General features: G+C 35.3%; 1 long non-coding RNA gene and 1 pseudogene across 3 annotated transcripts in view; one reads left to right on the top strand and one right to left on the bottom strand.

Moving 5' to 3' along the window:
* The window catches only part of LOC147827862 (uncharacterized), a 348,252-nt gene that overhangs the window by 168,328 nt on the left and 167,796 nt on the right, over positions 1-12,128 (bottom strand). The window lies entirely within an intron of this gene.
* LOC101702590 (ribosomal L1 domain-containing protein 1 pseudogene) lies at positions 433-1,938 on the top strand (annotated as a pseudogene).

The following is a 12,128-nucleotide window of genomic DNA, read 5'->3' on the forward strand; positions in this document are numbered from 1 at the left end:
AGGGAAGGGTGGAGGGGATGAAGGGTGCACAGGTAATGGGGAAAAAAATAAGAATCAAAATACATCATGTACAGGTACAAACACCCAATGATAAATATAAACGAATTGTATACCTAAAATGTACCAATGAAAGAACTAAAAAAAAAATAATAATTTTGTAATGTTTAATTTGATGATAGGGTGATAATTTAGTTTTCCTCCAGCATTAATTAATTTTTCATTATTTATGTGCTACCAAAACTTCTTTATAGCTTACTCATAAATATTTTTTAAAATTTATTTTATTGATGTATCTTAGTTCTTATTTTCAGGTACAAGTACCCAATGATAAATGTAAATGTATTGTGTACCTAAAATGGACCAATTAATATATAAATTTAAAAAAAAATTCATTGGTACAATTTAAATATACATAGCAAAGGTGTGAGCGAAATGGAGGACTCATCCTCCACTGGACAGTCCCCTTAAGCCGCCACCTCGACTCCAGCGGACTTGACCTCCCTGGGGCAGCTGAACAAAGAGCAAATTAGAAAGACAGTGGAAGCTTTGTTGACACATTCCATGTCCAGGAAGAACAAAACTGGATTGCTTTTGAATGAAAATGAAAATTTCTTTTTAATGGTGATATTATGGAAAATTCCAGGAAAAGAACTGAGAGTCAGATTGTCCTTGCCTCATAATATTTTATCAGATTTGTCAGAAATCTGTTTATTTACCAAGGATGAACTCCAGTCAACTGAACAGACAGAACGCTTCTATAAAAAGGTTTTGAACAAGCATGGAATTAAAACAATCTCTCGGATTATTCCTTTCCCAATTTTAATAACAGAATATAAAGCCGATGAAGCCAAGCTCCGCCTCCTGGACAGTTTTGACGTCTTTCTTTCTCATGAAAGAATCAGGTGGTTTTTGCCCTTGCACATAGGAAGACACTTCTATCAAAGGAAGAAAGTTCCAGTACCTGTAAACCTTCAGGCCAAGAATTTATCAAAAGAGATCAACAGTGCTCTAGCTGGGACTGTCTTAAACATCGCCAAAATTGGTTCTTGCAATGCTATATGTATCGGTCACACTGGAATGCAGGCTCAACACATCACTGAAAACATTGTTGCTGTGGTGGAAAGTCTTTTAGAAAAATTGCCGGAGAAGTAGAAAAGTTTGAAACTCCTGTTCGTGAAAACTGGGAAGTCGGTTTCCCTTCCAATCTTTTCCCATTTATCTCTTATTGGGATGAAACCAACAAAATTTCCATCAATGAACTGAGAAAAAAGGAAGCTAAGAAGAAAAAGAGGAAAAACATCGTGAAAAGGAGAAGTTGAAGAGGGGGGAAAAAAGTTAAAGGAAAAAGCTAAGAAGGCTGCATCAGTCCTAACTAAAGGTGGCGTAGCATGTAAAACCAAAGGTGCTTCTGTGAAGAGCCGTGGGTCCCGAAAGAAAAAGACTGGCAAAGTAAAAACCCAAGTGAAAGTAAAAAATGAGTCTGACGATGAAATTCCGCAACTGGTACCAATAAGTGAGACTCCAGTTAAAGAAAATGTTGAGGTGCAAAAACATGTCACAGAGAAGAAGTCTCCAAAAAAGAGTCCTGGTCTCAACATACCCAAGGGCAAGAAGAGAAAGGCCCTGCCAGCCCCTGAGACCCCAGGTCCAGGTCCAGGGATGAAGGCAAAAATGGGACAGAAGAAGAAACAAAGAAAACCCTCACCAGGGAAGAAAGATCTGAGACGGACTCCAAAAAAGCCGGAGGCCAAGCTCTTCGCTACTGCTAATAAATCTACAAGGAAAGCTCCCCACACCCTAAACAATTGCCAAAAAAATCCCAAAGTGCCCCAGTCAACCTACAATCAGTGACTCAACCCGAAGGAAACAGCAGAGTTACCTGACGGTTGTTGGAAAATCCTTGGGTCCTGGGCTGGAGATGTACCTCGTAGTAGAGGGCATGCCCAGGACTGGCCTCAGTCCTGCACACCATTACAAATAAATGAGTAAAATAAAACACTCGGGCCCTGATCCGCCATTGCACCCTTCTTCAAAAATGAGGCCTGGGGCCTGGCATTTAGCTCGGTGTTGCCGCCGCCTGCCTCTCAAGTGCAAGGTCCTGAGTTTGATACGGGGTACTAAAAAAAAAAAAACATGAGGCCTGGGTTTAAATATTTTCAAAACCTCCACAGGTAACTCCCGACAAGTATTTGGTTATAAGAAACACTGGTTAAAACATATTTTTAAATTGCTCTTCTGTTTAATTGTTAATGTCAGACAAAATGAATACTTCTCCATATTTGTGATTTTTTTATTATTAAAGTGTAATGTTTGCTTGTGGGTAGACATACTGTTGGAAAAAAAATATATATATATATATAAAGATCACATTTATCAAAGGGAGTTTGTACCTGGACATGATGTAGCATGTTTCCTCTTTTTCTGCCATTCCCCTTCCCTCCCTTCAACCTCTCCTCCCCCTTATTTACAAAAGTTTGTTTCCATTTTTTCTCTTTTCTCAATTTTTTTCCTTTTTCCCTTCCTCACCCTCTCCTCCTTTCACATTTTTCTTTTCCTTTTGAAAAGTTTCTTCCTATTTCATATTATCTATTATACATTTTGTTCCATTAATGTCATAGACACGTATAGATATTTGTTACATTGGAGATAATTGGATCAAGTTCCTTTACGCACCAAGTATAATTGTCTAGTCCAGTGATGGCAAACCTTTTAGAAACCAAGTACCCAAACTGCAACCCAAAATCCACTTATTTATTGTAAAGTGCCAACAATGCAATTTAATCTAAATATTGAGGGGTGTGTTTAGAAAAAAACAATTCATGAATTAACATCTTTTGTCTTAAAAAAAAAAAACAGTAATACACATGCCATAGGTTCTCTATCACTGGTGTAGTCTTTTCTATTCACTGAAAAAATTTGTTTAAGTTAGGTTCTATATCTCCCACCAATGTCTGTTATTAGTCTTTGCTCTTACTCCCATGCATTATTTTTTAAATATTCATTAAAGTAGCATATATCCTTGTTTTAATTATGCCATTATTATTTATGGGTTTTTTTTCCATTATGATTTACTTTGTTTTAATCTCCTACTTATGAATATATTTTTACTTCTACTATCCTGACATTTTTCCTGATTTTTTTTTTAATATTTGTTTTTTAGTAAGTAATGTCGGTGACTCAGTAGCATATTTTCTCAATTTTTTGTCTGGATGTATCTTCATTCACTCTGTATTAATTTGGTCATGGACTGAATCCAGATCAACAGCTATGTAATCTCTATAAAGATATTATACTGTAATAATCAAGCATCCAATTTGCACTTGGGTCTGTTCCCAGTTTAACTTTCATTCCTTTATAACATAATTGCCTTTTCTCTTTGATTGACTAAAATATATTTGACTTATCTGGCTTTCTACAGTGTCATTACCTTGTTCTATGTGTTTCTTTAACAGTTGACATGTTTCTTTAATGTAAGAACTAATGTTTCCACCAACTATACTGGAAAATTCTTAGCCCAAATCTATCTAAATATCACTTCTTATCCATTTTTTATATTCTCTCCTATTATTCAATTTATACTTAGTCATCCTGTCATCTCTTTTTCTAAAACATACATTAAATCTATAGGAAAATTTTGGTGTTGCCTTTAAAAATACATCCAGAGGCTAGTTGTTTAGTTTTACTTCTGCTACTATACTCTGGTCCACAATATTATAATTTTTTGTAACAGATTCCTCATTTACATTTTCCTCCATTTTTATCCCTACAGATTATTCACAAATCATTGGCCACAAGGAATCCTGGTAAAGATGTTCTTTCAATTGTGTAATGCCTACTCAAAACCCTCTAATTGCTTCACATTTGTAATGGTTTGGATCTAAAATGTACCCTAACAATCAGTGTGTGGCCTGGTCACATAGAAGCTACTGCAGGTAGGTTACTAGGGGCAATATCTAGAAGGGTGTACTCTTGTCCTGGGCTCCTCCCTTCTCTTTTTACTTCCTGTCTGCCATAGTTTGAGTGGTTTTCATTTGCCATGACTTCCCACCATACCATTTCTGCCTTGGAGCCAGCCTACCATGGACTGAACCCACTTGAAACTATAAGTCAAATGAATATCTCCTTTAAGTTGTGGGTTTTGGGTGTTTTGTTCCAGCCACCGGAAACTGAGCAACACATCATTTCACATCAAGTAAAAGGGAAAGTCCTTTCAGTCCTCTAAACTTTATCCTCCCATTACAACCCCAAGCTACTTCAGTGATTATTTGTATCCCATTGCTGTGTCCGTCCAACCACTGTAAATTCTCCTACATGCCAACACTGCTCCCATAACTTTTCCTTTGCTACAGAGCTTTTTCCCAAGCTCTCCATATCACTCTTGTTTCCTTTTGTCAGAGTTTTCCTCCAATGTCAGTTCTTGGTGAACATCTTGGCCACTGAATCAATCAAATTTTCACCAGAATAAGCAGCAATTCATCTACATTTGCTACCATATATTTCCCATCTAGGGGAAAGGTGTTACTATTCTTTGAAATGCTATGTACTCTAGCTGTGAACATTCATTTTCTCTTGTTTTCATCATAATAAGTACACTCCAATAGGGGCAAATAATTTTTGTTTTCCCTTGTCATTATGTTTCTTAGCATACAAAAACATTCTCTACACATAGTAGCTACTCAATTAATACTTTTTGCAAAATGAACAAATAAATTTTAACCTCTCTTTTATGTTTTTATTCTGTCTTTGTGTTCCAAAATGGTTAATTTTTTAATATAAACACTATATCTTATTGTATATCTTCAATATATATATAATATAGTATTTAAAATGCATTGTTTCAATTTATCTCTGTTTTAAATAAAAACTTTATTGAGATATATTCAAGACATCAAAATTCATCTATTTATTTTTATTTAATGATGTTTTGTCATTTTGCTTTCACTATACCTGGGATTTAACATAACTCATATTCTCGTGACTTGTATTCTTCCCACTATCTTCAATATTATTTTAAACAAAATTTTAAAGTCCATCATATTGTTCTATTTTTGGAGATTCTCAGGTTATTTGTCTTCCAGGTTTTTATGTAATGCGTGATTGGTAATTGTAACTGTGGTTTTAGCTTCACTGTGCCATTTTTCATTATATGTTATCCAAATGCTCCTTGTTCTGCATGCATCCTTTTAAAAAATACTTTCATTAGTATATATTTGTGATAGATAATACATGTATTCTTCATGTGGAATTAGTCATATTTTTAAGGCATCTTTAAAAGGGGCTTTGTGTTTGCTTCTGCTAGGGCCCCTTAGGCATTCTCTGGTTCAGTACTAGACTTACCTTCATGTCATCTCCTGTGATTCTCACATCACAACAGTTTCTCAGAGTAACTGTGACTCTTTTCCCTATGCAGAATCAAAAACTCACACTTTTTCCAGCTTTACTTTGACTGGGGAAGAGGGAGTTTGTCATCAACTTTTCATGAAAATGCAGCCATCCCAAAGCCTCAACTTTGTACTCCATAAAACTCCCACAGACTTCATACTTCTAGCTTTACTACTTATCTGTTTTTAAATTCTATCATGTAAAAATATCACTTTTTAAAAAACTTTTTATTTCTTGTTATGTTTTAATAAAAATTTCTACATATTTGTAATACAGGATATCTGTATTACAGAATACAGATAAAATGGAATCAAATGATGTTATTTATGTGTTTTCATTAATTTAAAATTTATGGAAATCAATTACTGAGTAATTTTAAAATGCAGTACTATAAATATAAGTTTAAAACATTAGTTTTCTAACTAGATTACCTGATATTAAATTCTAGCTCTTCTACCTTTTTAATTTGAGTAAATTATTTAATCATATGTTCCACTATTTCATCATATGTAAAAAGAGGATAATAATAGCACCTATATGTTAGGATTTCAATGAACCCTAAGTGATTTCTGTATTCCTAGAGAATTCAGAATAGTGTCAGGAATAAGTGTTCAAAGAGATGGAGTTGACATTATTATCCTCTGTTACCATCTTATTGAGCTGTGGAAATGGAGTCTCCCCTGTATATTTCTATGAATCACTTATAGTCTTAAGAGTCTTTGGTAATGTCTGGCAAATTATTGGTGCCCCAAAATATTTTATTGAGTTGTGTTTAAAAGCATTTTAATTTATTAATATATTTGACAGTATAGTACATTCTTTAAATGCATGCTACTAAAAATCAATATTGTTTACACCTTAGATTGATTACAAATATGGACACATATGCAAATAGATGATAGACAGATAGACAGACAGATACTTGAGGTTTTATCAGTTGCTCAGGATATCCACTACAGTTTTCAGGTTTAATCATATTAAGAAATAATTTTTCCTCAAAAATTACTCAGAGAGGTAATATAGGAAACCTGAAGAGGAATATAATTTAAAAATTCAATAATAAGACAATTATGATAACAATAGCAGGTGGTGAACTTTAAACCAATCAAAGAAAACTATCCATTACATATTATATATAATACTGTGAAAATATTGAAATTTGTATCAGATAAAAATAATGAAATGATAACAGGCACTGAATCTCAAATCTCCTGTTAATAGTAATGAAAATAAGGAAGTAAGTAGGGAAATGGCAACAGGTTTAAAATATGTTAACTTTATCATTTTTATAGGAAAAAGAACCAATGTTCTGCAAATTGTTCTGAATATAACTAATTGTAATAAAATCAAGTTTCCCTACTATCCTGCACAAATATATGCATCTTCCTTATCCGATATCTTGAAACAAACACATAACATACATATATATTTGATTATGAGATAAAATGAGTTCTTAATTCAGGCAGTAGTGTAAAAGGCTTGAAATTTACAACTCTAAATTGATTTTATGATCCACAACTATGTGTGTGACCCATAGTTTAAAAAATCAGTGCATTTGACCTTGTGTTTTCTTGATTCTGTTAATTAAATACATATTAATTGAGGTATTATTTTACAACCACATCTTCAGAGATGTTTTTCAAAGAATGTGGAGGATTCACAGTTCAAAAAATATATTTTACAGAACCAACAAAGATATATGAAAGAATAGAAAATGTAAATCAAAATGTAAAAATAAAATACATTTGATTAAAATAAATGAAAATACATTAAACATACCTAAAATAAGATAAATACTATAGAACTAGATTCAAACAACTTGGCTTCAAAATAGCAAATCACAAAGGAAAATATAAAATTTAAAGGTGAAAAAGCTAATAATTTCTTAAATCTCATATGTCCTAAGAATCTGTCCAATTGTGAAAAATACATATTTGAAAACCCAAGTGTTGGTGAGGATTAGAAGGTATAGAACCCTTACATTTCTGGTGGGAGTACAAGTGAATTCAGTCACTGTGGATAATGTTAGCTGAAACTGAACTTTGTGAATATTTAAAATCTATCTATACAGCTTCATACAACTCCTTCTTCTGTCCTACAAAACTATTGCATATGTACCCCAGTGGGCCATATCTAACAACATTTCCAGCTTCATAGTTTATAAATAGTAAAATACTAGAGGTGAGTTAAGTGACATTTGTTTAGTTATTTTTGAGAGGTGAATTTTGATAACCTTTTAAATTTTCTACTTTAATTTTTCAAATTCAGTATAATGAAAGATGTCAGAAATAAATAAAAATCCACTGGCTAATAAAATAGGATATTGGCAATAAGGCAAGTCAAAGGAAGAGGGAGCTGGAAATCCGATGTGACCACTCAAAAACAATGTGGAAAAGAGCTCCCTTTGCCTTTCTGATCACATTTTGAAACTGAAAAACGAAGAACAAAGTTAAAATCCAGCTTAACAGTGTTCAGGAAAGGCCCAGGATTTAGCTCAGTGGCACCGCGCATGCCTTGCAAGCTCAAGTTCCCAACTTCGATCCGGGTACCAAAAAAAAGTATTCAGGAGGCTGCAATGATCTAGCTTAAGGGACTGCTTTGCATATTCAAAAGGCAAAATTGAAGTGCAGTTTTGTGGTGACCCTGGACCAGGTGATGGGGTAGGTACTAAATAACTGAATCTTTCCCAGAAAATATACTATTTCCATGCTCTATAATTCGCAAGAGCTGCTTAGACCCAGACTTCCTGGAATCTAAAATACATACAGCTGTTATTGCAACAATAATTTTCAAACACCTCCATGGCTCATAAAGTGGCTACCTTAAGGCAACACATGTCTGTTGCTGCCATTATGAAGTGGCTGTATGCGAAGCAGGGAGGTGGGAGAAATATTTTAATATTCTTCCTTCCTCAGCAGCCTTCTTTTCCAGGCTTTCAGCCATCTGCCCAACCTCCCCGCCCCCAACTATCCATTCCTCTTAACAGGAGCCTAAACAGATTCACTGAGTTCAGACCCGCTTCTCAGATTGCCTCTGGCCTGATCACCCTTGCTGTTCTTGACCCTGACACACGGATTCGGGGACTAAGATTGGGCCTTGGCTTCAGAGCATATCAAGCTCCACTCTTTTTTGGACACTGCTGTCCATATAAAAGACTGGGAGTGCTTCTCCTCTTAGGGGATGAGGGCCTTCTCTACTTCTCGATGTGATGAGCCACTAGTTTTCACTGTTCTACTATTTTAGTGACCTTATTGATGTTATTTTTAGTTTTGATATATTCTTTAAAATAAATCTGCTTGCAGCTGATCTAACAGTAAGTATAGTCAACCAAGTTCATAATTACATATGTTCCAAGAACTATTATAATTAAGTCTATAAAAACTCCTCTTTTATAGATGAAAAACTGAGAGGTGAAGATTTCACTTCTGAGTCTCCTTGCTCTGAAGTTCCTCCCTCTATTGCTGTCAGAGCTATCAAAGTACAGCAGAAGTGTAACACCTCATTCCTGAGCTGTTTTCAGAAGCTGGGAAGAAGAAAATATAAGCAACTGCATGTGCAGACTATCTGTCATTCTGCCATGCACCATGCAACTCCTCCAGTTGTCTATACTTCTCCCTCCTGTGTCATTTATTAGAACTTATCACTCTTACCAGTGCATTGTCCGAGAAAAGAATCTTCTCTTAGATAAAAAGTCTGTTTTTAATATCACAAAGAAGTATTGGCCTGGTAAGGCCTCAGAATTAGCTCTCTTTTATTTATAGAAAAATCAGATAGGAAAGTGGTCTTCTGGTACAAATGATACCCTATGTCAGTGATGATGAACCTTTTAGAGCTTTCAGTGATGACAAACAGCCCTCTGCTGCACACGTGCCATAGGTTGGCTGCCACTGCCTTGTGTGATAACCGTGCAAATATTCTAGTCTCCACCAATCCTTTCATTGTGCTTGGAATCAGCCCTCTCTCCATCCAATAGTACTTATCAGAACAAAAACAACATGATATCAACAATAACTTTATTCTTCACTTATTGAGTTCTTACTATATGTAAAATAATATACCAATCATTTTTTCAAAAATAATATATTTAATCATCAGAATGGTACAATGACAAGGGTTTGATTACTATAAATTTACAGATACTGAATCCTAAGTATGGGAATAAGTAATGTGTTTAAAATTACCCAGATAGTAAATGATTAAATTACTATGTAACGTGAAGCCTGTCTGTCTCCAAATCTGGGTGCAAAACAATTTAATAAGCTTTCTTCATTTTCCCCTTCCGACCTCCTCCAGCACTCTTGGTGGAGGACATCATCCCTGCAGGTCCCCACTCCAAGAAAGCCCATCATTCTTGCTCATGTGATTCCTTTGAGCTCATGGCAGCCAATATGACAAATCCTGAAGGTAGGCACAAATTTAGTTTGTGCAAAATTGGCTCACAAGCATTTCCCAAGTTACATGGTCTTACTGATTTGACAGTTCTTTGTGATTCATTCATGTGACATTTTCTCAGCATTTCCAGAGTTAACACAAATTATTCAAAGAAACAGCTAAATACATCTTCCAACACTGTTAATAAAAGTGTGCATATCTCTTTTTGCATGTTAATATCCAAAGTCCTCAGCCCGCCTATCTCCCCCCACTGTCCTCTTGGTCTTCCAACCTGTCTTCCAAGAATACTGATGTATTTTCCACTCATGTCAGATGGGGATTCATTCCCTTCATCCATACTTTTTTTCTTGTTGCTCCCTTTGTCTGAAGTGCTTTTATCCCACTACTGTCTGCCTACACTAACTCATGCTTAAGACTCAGCTCAAATTTCTTCCTTTTCTAAAGCATTTATCACGCATGTCCCAGGTTGAAACTGATTGCTTTCTACTTCATGCAACTATTGCATTTTGTGTAAACTGCTATAACATTGTGGCATGTATGTCAGTTGAGAATTACTTACAATCATGCCACTGTCTCCTGCTGGATTTCTACTTATACAAATTGTGTTTATTTATTTATATATAATTTTACATTAAGACATTCCACATTTGCTATTCCATAGTAGAAGCTTATACAGATGAGGTGACTGAGGTATGAAGGGTTAGGAATTTGTTCAAGACGCCATAGCTAGAAGATGATGGCCAGAGTTGAAGCCTACATGCATGTGCTCTTCCAGACTCATAGCTTTTGTTGGTCCCTAGAACGCTCAGTGTATAAGAGTTTAGTGAATGCTGTGATGAACAAAGGGAAACACCATTTAGAGTATATTTTACTTCCCATTCTGGTCAGAGAAAGATTGCTTGAGGCCCTTGGGTTTCTTGCTAAGCTTTGTCACATCTACCACCACTCAAAATAAGATATTCTGAAGTACCATTATAACAACAGAACCAAGAAAAATGAAAAATATTTGATAAGGAAAATGCTTTATCTCTGGGTACAATAGACTTGTGGACTGACATTTGACTCTGCTATGTAAGATTCATTTCCTACGAAGAATGCTTGAACTTGTTCACCTGAAAATGTTTGTTTAAGAGAAATAATCTTCTTTTTGGGGGGTTCAAGAGTGTTTAGGGACTGGGGATTTAGCTCAGTGGCTCTGCACCTGCCTCAAAATGCAAGGTCCTGAATTTGATCCCTGATCCCAGAAAAGAAAATAAAGTGTTTAAAGTTCTTTCATTTTGGATATTTTAAGAAGATATTTTCAAGACAGAAAAATTTGGTTATTTAAGTCATGAACTTATTTACCTAAAAAGAACTAAAGATTTTTCACTTCAATGCTAAATTCACAATAAAATAATTAAGAAGCTTCAACTCTTGCAGTTCTATATTCACAGGAGGGTCTTCTCTTATCTGTATCTTTCTTTAGGTCCCTCTTTATTATATTACACACACTATGTCTCTTACTTCCTTTCAGTGCTTTGAGGTGAGGGACATTTAGCCTAAGGGCCATTCAAAATACACTGTGCTGGATACAGGTTCTCATATTCACCCACAAGTGATAGACCAATGATCCCTGCCTTGTAATAGTCAGGCTGTTGGGTAGTCAGTCACTCTTTTCTACATCAAATAAAACTGACTTATGTAAAGAAAAGGACATGATGGAAATCATGGGAGGTGTGACTTCAAATACTGGATCATAAGGAAAAGTGTGGCTAGCATCTCACTCTCACTTTGATCACTTGCTCTAGCAGAAGCCAGCTGCCATGTTCTGAGCACCCTCAAGCAACTTTATGGAGAGGTCCATGCAGCAAGAATGAGACTTTCTGCTAAGAGCCCGCAAAGAACTAAGGCTTCATGCTAGCACCTTGTGAATGAGCCCTCTTGGAAGCAGATACTCCAAGCCTAGTCAAGGATCACATATCTCCAAACCTGACCAAATCTTAACTGCACCCTCATTACAGATCCAAGTCAGAATACCTACACATCTGTCCCCAAATGCCTGACCAAGATAACCTGCATAGCAGTTAATGTTTATTGTTTTAAGCCAGCAAAATGTGGAGTAATGTTATCAGCAGTAGGTGACTAATATACAATTCAGTAAAGAGTAATAATTTTCTGGTGCCTTTTAGCTATTACCACATTTTGTCCTTGCAATGAGACTTGTATATAATACTGTTTTAGTAAATTAAGGCTAATAGTATTCAAATAGATATGATGTGATTGGGTTGGATATGAACCAAGATCAATCTACTTCCAAAATTCCATGCCCTTAACTACTATACAGAATCATATGATGCCTTATTTTTGTTAATGCA

Source organism: Heterocephalus glaber, unplaced genomic scaffold (genome assembly GCF_053883595.1).
Source record: "Heterocephalus glaber isolate CG9 unplaced genomic scaffold, H.glaber_assembly_v1.0 deba00001429, whole genome shotgun sequence".
NCBI lineage: Eukaryota > Metazoa > Chordata > Mammalia > Rodentia > Bathyergidae > Heterocephalus > Heterocephalus glaber.